Source organism: Triticum urartu, chromosome 2A, assembly GCF_056163025.1.
Source record: "Triticum urartu cultivar PI428250 chromosome 2A, HENAU_Tu73, whole genome shotgun sequence".
NCBI lineage: Eukaryota > Viridiplantae > Streptophyta > Magnoliopsida > Poales > Poaceae > Triticum > Triticum urartu.
This window is the reverse complement of record NC_141874.1, coordinates 163,019,674-163,030,611: the sequence shown is the minus strand read 5'-3', so window position 1 is coordinate 163,030,611 and position 10,938 is coordinate 163,019,674. Positions and strand designations below refer to the sequence as shown.

General features: G+C 41.8%; 1 long non-coding RNA gene and 1 pseudogene across 1 annotated transcript; both read left to right on the top strand.

The window, feature by feature from the left end:
* Positions 1-560: 560 nt before the first annotated feature.
* Positions 561-1,558, top strand: LOC147984395 (uncharacterized; annotated as a pseudogene).
* Positions 1,559-2,146: 588 nt separating this feature from the next.
* LOC125536462 (uncharacterized) lies at positions 2,147-4,961 on the top strand. The gene is made up of 2 exons (XR_007295047.2): positions 2,147-3,662; positions 4,388-4,961. It is a non-coding gene; the product is annotated as an uncharacterized LOC125536462 (long non-coding RNA).
* Positions 4,962-10,938: the final 5,977 nt, after the last annotated feature.

Genomic DNA, 10,938 nt, shown 5'->3' with positions numbered 1-10,938 from the left:
GAATCATATAGTAGATATGATCAACATAGAGATGTTCACCATTAAAAACTACTCCATCTCACGTGATGGTAGGACATGGTTTAGTTGATATGGATCACGTGATCATTTAGATGACTCGAGCGATGTCTATCTAACTGGGAGTTCTTAAGTAATATGATTAATTGAACTTGAATTTATCATGAACTTAGTCCTGATAATTTTTGCATATCTATGTTGTAGATCAATGGTCTGTGCTACTGTTCCCTTGAATTTTAATGCGTTCCAGCAGAAAGCTAAGTTGAAAGATGATGGTAGCAACTACATTGACTGGGTCCGTAACTTGAGGATTATCCTCATTGCTGCATAAAAGAATTATGTCCTTGATGCACTGCTAGGCGCGAGGCCCGCTACAGGAGCAACTCCAAACATTATGAACGTCTGGCAAGCTAAATCAGATGTCTACTCGATAGTTCAGTGTGCCATGCTTTACGACTTAGAATCGGGACTTCAAAGACGTTTTGAACGTCATGGAGCATATGATATGTTTCAGGAGTTGAAGTTAATGTTTCAAGCAAATTCCTGAGTTGAGAGATATGAAGTCTCCAACAAATTCTATAGCTACAAAATGGAGAAGAATAGTTCTGTAAGTGAACACATACTCAGAATGTCTGGGTATCATAACCACTTGACTCAGCTGGGAGTTAATCTTCCTGATGATAGTGTCATTGACAGAGTTCTTCAATCACTGCCACCAAGCTATAAAGGCTTCGTGATGAACTATAATATGCAAGGGATGGACAAGACGATTCCCGAGCTCTTCACAATGCTCAAGGCTGCGGAGGTAGAAATCAAGAAGGAGCATCAAGTGTTGATGGTTGACAAGACCACTAGTTTCAAGAAAAAGGGCAAAGGGAAGAAGGGGAACTTCAAGAAGAATAGCAAGCAAGTTGCTGCTCCCAGGAAGAAGCCCAAGTCTGGACCTAAGCCTGAAACTGAGTGCTTCTACTGCAAAGGGACTGGTCACTGGAAGCGGAACTGCCCCAAGTATTTGGCGGATAAGAAGGATGCCAAACTGAAAGGTATATTTGATATACATGTCATTGATGTGTACCTTACTATGCTCATAGTAGTGCCTGGATATTTGATACTAGTTCTGTTGCTCATATTTGCAACTCGAAATGGGGGCTACGAATTAAATGAAGATTGTCTAAGGACGAGTGACGATGCACGTCGGAAATGGTTCCAAGGTCGATGTGATCGCCGTCGGCACGGTACCTCTACATCTACCTCCGGGATTAGTTTTAGATCTGAATAATTGTTATTTGGTGCCAGCATTGAGCCGGAACATTATATCTGGATCTTGTTTGATGCAAGATGGTTATTCATTTAAATCAGAGAATAATGGTTGTTCTATTTATATGAGTAATATCTTTTATGGTCATGCACCCTTGAAGAGTGGTCTATTTTGGTTGAATCTCTATCATGGTGATACACATATTCATAATATTGATGCCAAAAGATGCAAAGTTGATAATGATAGTGCAACATATTTGTGGAACTTTTGTTTAGGTCATACTAGTAAGCGTGCACGTGCAACGCACGTCTCCATTAACACATACATTTGTACTCCACATTCCAAACATGCAAGGCAGAAAATAATTCATAATATAACATTACAATTCAATTGCATAACTTAGTAATTCAAAACTTAGAAAATTAATGTAACATATTGAAATTACATGATCAACTAATAAGGTTCCAAAGCAACATGAGAGGTAAATGATATGACAAAATAATATCACATGAATTTCGATTTTATTAATTCAATTTTCATATCTTTAACATTCAAAGACCACAAGTTGCAGGATTATAAAATTTTGATATATTCAATAATAAACACCGATACAAATCTTAATAGTTTTATAAAACTTTCAAAATGGTTGTGACTGAATACCTTTTTAACCGCTTGTGACCGTATAAAACTATCACACCCACATAGTCAAACTGTACACACTTGACAAAAAAATAATTGAACAAAGTACGATGGTAAATACAAACTAAATGACCAAAAGGTCTATTGATAAAAAAATGAATTGGACAACACCAGGCGCTATATCTGATCTGACTTAACCAAAAGGGCTAAAAACCAACTCAAAAAAGAAAAGAAACGAAAAAAGCTTGAAAAAACGGACACACCTGACTCTCCCTCTCAGTTCTTCACACCTCGTCACCTACCTTTTCCAACCTTATCCCTTCACTATCCGCCCACTGCTCCCTATTCCATGGCAGCCACAAGCCCACAACTCTCTCTACCTCCTCAGGCCGGCCCTCCTCTTCGTCCCCACCGCCGATGCGAGGGCTCACACTCTCCCCACTCTTCTTAGCCCCTCCACATCGAATCGGTCGCAGAAGTGCCTGAGGATCTGCTCAAGCTCGGCATGGTCGCTGGGCGCGGGACGAAGGCCGATGCGGAGGCGCGGGATTCATCTCCATCAGATCGGTGGCCGTGGAAATCATGCGTCGCAACCTCCACGCCCGGTGCCTTCCTCTCCATCTCGTTGGTCGACAGCTCCCACCACCCTGTGCATGCGACTGCGCTACGCCCTGCCCTTCCCAGATACGACAGCAGTGCCGCGGTGGCTGGTCCCCTACTCCCCTCCAAGTGCAAGCCGGCTCCATTAGACGATCTATTCCCCACTTCAGCTTTCATATCTACTTATTTCATATCCCCATTACCCACTTCTGCTAATCCCTAATTGCTATCCATTCATGTATAGTACATATGTAGCTCAGTAGTCTAGGTTTAAGCATGAGAGTCATTTAGAATCGGGGAGAAAAATTAGAAGTTGGGGTGATCCTATTTTGGTCTGCCTAATCTTGGAGTAAGCTGTTCGATTAGACGTTCTTAACTTAGTTGCGGCAACTATTATGAGTGGGGATTGCAGTTAGTTAATATTCTTCAGGCAACCATGCGGCAATAAAGCTGATTGATTGGTGGATTTGAATTCTGGGTGGCTAGGGGCAATAGGGACCAAGACGGATGAGGTTGATTAGGCTTGATCCTGCCAAAGAAATTTACTTCTATTTTGAAAAATGAACACATGTTCTTAGATGTGTAGGGTTAAGTTTCCAAATGTGTGGTCTATAGCAAATTAAAGAGGATCAAGAGAAGCATATAGTATGATAATACAATATAAGCATGTATGGCTGTAGGATAATACAGTATGAAGAATGATGATGGTATGGTTCTCATATAGAGGACAGTGGTTGGCTCAAAGAGTTTATCACCTAAAAAATTTCCTTTCTTGGAATAACCATCTCTGGCATCTTCAGTAGTACTACTTACGGCAGCTGCGCAAGTGATATTCATGATATAGCACAACCTTTTAGATATATTTCTTGTTGTCCCGGACCCCCTGTTAAAACAGAAGTGCTTTTGCAGGCTTACAAGAAATGGATTTTGAGGACCATCTAACTATCTAAGAATCATGGAATTCGTTCCATCCTAAATTTTTGGGACTCTGGAATAAACACAAAGATGGGAATGGGGATGCATACCTGTCTGCCATACACATTGACAGGTTTTCAATACTCATCCTAAAGATTTTCAGTGTTGTACAGAAGAAGTAATTGACATGTTTACTTCATGATAGTCTTGGATTTGGTTTGGCCAAAATGATCAGGTACTTACTCACTTAATTTCTGAATATTCCAGTTATTTGTTGAATGCATCAGTTAGACTGCTCTGATACATCGAAGCTTCTCTGTAACTGAAACGACATAATTTTGGAGGAGGACTATCCTATTTCCAAATCCTAGCTCCGCCATTGATTCTACCTGAATTTACTTTAGTAGATCTTCTCTTGTAAAATCCAAACTGTTTCCGAGCGTATGTGTTTAGTTTCATATTTTTGTTTATCATGCAATACTTATCCTGCAGCCATCTAATATGCAAATTTGATAATAGAAGATGACCTCATTCATGTACAGAAAAATGCATATTCTTGGACTGGGTTTTCTTCCGCACTCTCTTGGACCGGGTTACAAATAGATCATACTGACCGAGTTTTATTCATTCAGTCATATAGACTCGAATACTATACTATTAAAACAATAGATGGAGGGCTCCAGTTTGATGCACTGTTTTATTCATGTTGAAGTTAAAGGAGGTAGATCTATTATGGTTTGCACAAAAATGATGCATTGATCAGCACATTGTTGTAAATATGCCAATTTGAGAGTGTAGAACATTGTTATAAGGATGCAAATTTGACACGGATTGGGGAAGCAAATGAAGAACACACATATATGTTAAATCGAATTTCTTGTAAAATCAGGAACTGGTCGGCCCCATCAAGTTAACCCAATTGAATATCCTGTAAAATCATACGATGTTCCCTTGGTGCAGGCAGGTGCGTTTCCTGAGGAGTTTGTCGGTGCCTACGTCGGCGGCTGCGGAAGGCGGCGATGGCCAAAACTGGCTGGGCGGCGATGGCGCAACAGTGGCTTGCGGCGCCGACGTCTCACTGCAGTGTGCATCTGAACAGCGACATCGAAGAAAGACACTGAGATTAACTGGGATGGAACTGACCACGTATTGCGCACAAGAGGATAGTCCGCACCTGCGTTCGCGAGAAGCTCTTCGGCGTGGTCGTCGTCCACTGCGATGGCGCAGGACAGGCTCTGTGGCTGCGACGTACGTCCCGGTGGGCAAGGGTAGGAAGATCCAGCTGATTCTCGTAAGTTTAGCAATTTGTTGTTAGGGGGACGTGCTTGATTGCCGTTAATTGTGGCTAATTTTCTGCAGTTTAGCCATTCGTTGTTAGGACAGAACAGAATTGGTGGAACCGTTCTGATCTTGTGCGAGCGTGGGTCCGGCAGAGTTTTCGTCCGCCATGTTTTCTTGTTTAATAGTACTGTAGATCAATCCCCGAATCCCGTCCTTTCCTTATTGTTACGGGACAACTTCTCACTTTCCTATATTTTTTGCTTTCAATCCCTCGAAATCCCTCCTTTCCTTCTTATTACTTTCCTCATCTATATGTGTTTTTGCTAGCTCCTATTTTAGCTTTTTTCCTTCCTTCTTATTACTTTCCTCATCAGCAGCCAAACCCACCATTAGCCTCGATTTCCTTCCTATCCCGTTTAGGAGCCCACCATTAGCCTCACTTTTCTTCCTATTTTTCTGTATGATCTCTGAGATGACTTCCTGATAACCAAGGAATTCGAAAACCTATATAAATTGGGTAGATTGATTGTAAGCAGGTGATGTGGTACTATTTAACAATGGAATCAACCTTCAATTCCACAAATAGCACAAGTTAGCTCAACTGGCTGTGCCACTCTATCCTTATGGTGATGTGCTGGGTTCGAGTCCTCTCACATGCATTTCTTTTTTATTCAATCGGGATACATGGGCCAGATTTATTGGTCCGCAACGCATGATTGGGCTCGGTTGGCTTGGCTCGGACTCGGATGGGATGAACGATATTGATGGAAGATGGTCGAAACAAACGTCACATAGGAACGCTAGACGGACGAATTAGTACCACCTCGTTTATATTACAATTTTATCTATACAAATCGTAAAAGCGTATTATGACAAAAGAAGAAAGCGTATTGTGACAGTGAACCCATGGAGTCAATCCCTATACAAATCGTCAAAGCGTATTATGACAAAAGAAGAAAGCGTATTGTGACGGTGAACCCACGGAGTCAATCCGTGCTTTATTATTAGGGAAAGATTGGTGTAAAGAGCATGAAGAAAATCCATGCGGATGGACTTTTGGAATCACTTGATGCTTGCGAACCATGCCTCATGGGCAAGATGACTAAAACTCCATTCTCCGGAACAATGGAAGGAGCCACTGACTTATTGGAAATAATACATACCGGTGTATGCGGTCCGATGAGTGTTGAGGCTCACGGTGGGTATCGTTATTTTCTGACCTTCACAGATGATTTGAGCAGATATGGGTATATCTACTTAATGAAACACAAGTGTGAAACATTTGAAAAGTTCAAAGAATTACAGAGTGAAGTGGAAAATCATCGTAACAAGAAAATAAAGTTTCTACGATCTGATCGCGGAGGCGAATATTTGAGTTATGAGTTTGGTCTTTATTTGAAATAATGTGGAATAGTTTCGCAAGTCACGCCACTTGGAACACCACAGTGTAATGGTGTGTCCAAACGTCGTAACCGTACTTTATTAGATATAGTGCGATCTATGATGTGTCTTACCGATTTACCACTATCGTTTTGGGGTTATGCATTAGAGACAGGTGCATTCATGTTAAATAGGGCACCATCTAAATCCGTTGAGACACCACCGTATGAACTGTGGTTTGGTAAGAAAACCTAAGCTGTCATTTCTCAAAGTTTGGGATTGCGATGCTTATGTGAAAAAGCTTCAGCCTGATAAGCTCGAACCAAAATCAGAGAAGTGCGTCTTCATAGGATACCCAAAAGAAACTGTTGCTAAGAATGGATCCTTTCTAGAGAAGGAGTTTCTCTCGAGAGAAGTGAGTGGGAGGAAAGTAGAACTTGATGAGGTAGTTGTACCTTCTCTCGAATTGGAAAGTAGTTCATCAGAGAAATCAGTTCCAGTGATGCCTACACCAATTAGTGAGGAAGCTAATGATAATGATCATGAAACTTCAGATCAAGTTACTACCGAACCTCGTAGGTCAACCAGAGTACGTTCTGCACCAGAGTGGTACCGTAATCCTGTTCTGCAAGTCATGTTACCAGACCATGACGAACCTACAAACTATGAGAAAGCGATGATAAGTCCAGATTCCGTAAAATGGCTTGTGGCCATGAAATCTGAGTTGGGATCCATGTATGAGAACAAAGTATGGACTTTGGTTGACTTGCCCAATGATCGGCAATCCATAGAGAATAAATTGATCTTCAAGAAGAAGACTGACGCTGATGGTAATGTTATAGTCTACAAAGCTCGACTTGTTGCGAAAGGTTTTCGACAAGTTCAAGGAGTTGACTATGATGAGACCTTCTCACCCGTAGCGATGCTTAAGTCTGTTCAAATCATGTTAGCAATTGTTGCATTTTATGATTATGAAATTTGACAAATGGATGTCAAAACTGCATTCCTTAATGGATTTCTTAAAGAAGAGTTGTATATGATGCAACCAGAAGGTTTTGTCGATCCTAAAGGTGCTAAAAAAATGTGCAAGCTCCAGCGATCCATTTATGGACTGGTGCAAGCCTCTCGGAGTTGGAATATACGCTCTGATAGTGAGATCAAAGAATATGGTTTTATACAGACTTTTGGAGAAGTCTGCATTTACAAGAAAGTGAGTGGGAGCTCTGTAGAATTTCTAATATTATATGTGGATGACATATTGTTGATTGGAAATGATATAGAATTTCTGGAAACCATAAAATGATATTTGAATAAGAATTTTTTAGTGAAAGACCTCAGTGAAGCTGCTTATATATTGGGCATCAAGATCTATAAAGATAGATCAAGATGCTTAATTGGACTTTCACAAAGCACATACCTTGATAAAGTTTTGAAGAAGTTCAAAATGGATCAGTCAAAGAAAGGGTTCTTGCCTGGGTTACAAGGTGTGGAGTTGAGTCAGACTCAATGCCCGACCACTGCTGAAGATAGAGAGAAAATGAAAGTCATTCCCTCTGCTTCAGCCATAGGTTCTATCATGTATTCAATACTGTGTACCAGACCTGATGTGTGCCTTGCTATAAGTTTAGCAGGGAGGTACCAAAGTAATCCAGGAGTGGATCACTGGACAGCGGTCAAGAACATCCTGAAATACCTGAAAAGGACTAAGGATATGTTTCTCGTTTATGGAGGTGACAAAGAGCTTGTCGTAAGTGGTTATGTTGATGCTAGCTTTGACACTGATCTGGATGACTCTAAGTCGCAAACCGGATATGTATTTATATTGAATGGTGGAGCTTTCAATTGGTGTAGTTCCAAGCAAAGCATCGTGGCGAGATCTATGTGTGAAGCGGAGTACATAGCTGCTTCGGAAGAAACAAATGAAGGAGACTGGATGAAGGAGTTCATATCCGATCTAGGTGTAATACCTAGTGCATCAGGTCCAATGAAAATCTTTTGTGACAATACTGGAGCAATTTCCTTAGCGAAGGAATCCAGATTTCACAAGAGAACCAAACACATCAAGAGACGCTTCAACTCCATCCGCGATCAAGTCAAGGAGGGATATATAGGGATTTGCAAAATACACACGGATCTGAATGTTGCAGACCCGTTGACTAAGCCTCTTCCACGAGCAAAACATGATCAACACCAAGACTCCATGGGTGTTAGAATCATTACAATGTAATCTAGATTATTGACTCTAGTGCAAGTGGGAGACTGAAGGAAATATGCCCTAGATGCAATAATAAAGTTGTTATTTATATTTCCTTATATCATGATAAATGTTTATTATTCATGCTAGAATTGTATTAATCGGAAACTTGATACTGTGAATACATAGACAAAACAGAGTGTCCCTAGTATGCCACTACTTGAGTAGCTCATTAATCAAAGATGGTTAAGTTTCCTGACCATAGACATGTGTTGTCATTTGATGAACGGGATCACATCATTAGGAGAATGATGTGATGGACAAGACCCATCCGTTAGCTTAGCATAATGATCGCTAAGTTTTATTGCTATTGCTTTCTTCATGACTTATACATATTCCTTTGACTTTGAGATTATGAAACTCCCGAATACAGAAGGAACACCTTGTGTGCTATCAAACGTCACAACGTAATAGGGTGATTATAAGGATGCACTACAGGTGTCTCCCAAGGTGTTTCTTGGGTTGGCATAGATCGAGATTAGGATTTGTCACTTCGAGTATTGGAGAGGTATCTCTGGGCCCTCTCGGTAATGCACACCACAATAAGCCTTGCAAGCAATGTGACTAATGAGTTAGTTGCGGGATGATGTATTATAGAACGAGTAAACAGACTTGCCGATAATGAGATTGAACTAGGTATGAGGATACCGACGAACGAATCTCGGGCAAGTAACATACCGATGACAAAGGGAATGATGTATGTTGTCATTGCAGTTTGACTAATAAAGATCTTTGTAGGATATGTAGGAACCAATATGAGCATCCAGGTTCCGATGTTGGTTATTGACCAGGAATGTGTCTCGGTCATGTCTACATAGTTCTTGAACCCATAGGGTCCGCACGCTTAACGTTCGAAAACGATTTGTATTATGAGTTATGTGTTTTGGTGATTGAGGTTTTTTCAGAGTCCCGGATGAGATCATGGACATGACAGGAGTCTCAGAATAGTCGAGAGGTAAATATTGATATATTTGGACGATGGTATTCGAACACCGGAATGGTTCGGGTATTTTTCAAAGTACCGGGAGGTTACCGGTACCCCCCCATGGAAGTAATGGGCCTACATGGGCCTTAGTGGAGAGAAAGGGGAGCCCACAAGGGGTGGCGCCCCCCAAGGGAGTCCGAATTGGACAAGGGGGAGGGGGCGCGACCCCTTTCCTTCTCCCTCTCCCTCTCCTTCCCTTTTCCCCCACCGAAAGAAAGGAAGGGGGGCTACTAGGATTGGGAGTCCTAGTCGGTTTCCCCCCTATGGCGCGCCCCCTGGCCGGCCTCCTCCCTCTCATCCTTTATATACGGGGGCAGGGGGGCACCCCAAAGCACAACGGTTGTTTCTTAGCTGTGTGTGGTGCCCCCCTCCACAATTTACTCCTCCGATCATATTGTCGTAGTGCTTAGGCGAAGCCCTGCGCAGATCACATCACCACCACTGTCACCACGCCATCGTGCTGATGAAACTCTCCCTCGACACTTGGATGGATCAAGAGTTCGAGGGACGTCATCAAGCTGAACGTGTGCTGAACTCGGAGGTGCCATACGTTCGGTACTTGATCAGTTGGATCGCGAAGACGTTCGACTACATCAACCGCGTTAACCAAACGCTTCTGCTTTCGGTCTACGAGGGTACGTGGACACACTCTCCCCCTCTTGTTGCTATGCATCTCCTAGTAGATCTTCCATGATCGTAGGATTTTTTTTGAAATTGCATGCTATGTTCCCCAACATGGAAATGATATAGAATTTCTGGATAGCATAGAAGGTTACTTGAATAAGAGTTTTTCAATGAAACACCTTGGTGAAGCTGCTTATATATTCGTCATGAAGATCTATAGAGATAGATCAAGATGCTTAATTGGACTTTCACAAAGCACAAACCTTGATAAAGTTTTGAAGAATTTCAAAATGGATCAGTCAAAGAAAGGGTTCTTGCCTGTGTTACAAGGTGTGAAGTTGAGTCAGACTCAATGCCCGACCACTGCTGAAGATAGAGAGAAAATGAAAGTCATTCCCTATGCCTCAGCCATAGGATCTATCATGTATGCTATGCTGTGTACCAGACCTGATGAGTGCCTTGCTATAAGTCTAGCAGGGAGGTACCAAAGTAATCCATGAGTGGATCACTGGACAACGGTCAAGAACATCCTGAAGTACCTGAAAAGGACTAAGGATATGTTTCTCGTTTATGGAGGTGACAAAGAGCTCATCATAAATGGTTACGTCAATGCTAGCTTTGACACTGATCCGGATGACTCTAAGTCACAAACCAGATACGTGTTTATATTGAATGGTGGAGCTGTCAGTTGGTTCAGTTCCAAGTAAAGCGTCGTGGCGGGATCTACGTGTGAAGCGGAGTACATAGCTGCTTCGGATGCAGCAAATGAAGGAGTCTGGATGAAGGAGTTCATATCCAATCTAGGTGTAATACCTAGTGCATCGGGTCCAATGAAAATCTTTTGTGACAAAACTGGAGCAATTGCCTTGGCGAAGGAATCCAGATTTCACAAAAGAACCAAACACATCAAGAGGCGCTTCAACTCCATTCGTGATCAAGTCAAGGAGGGAGACATACATATTTGCAAAATACATACGGATCTGAATG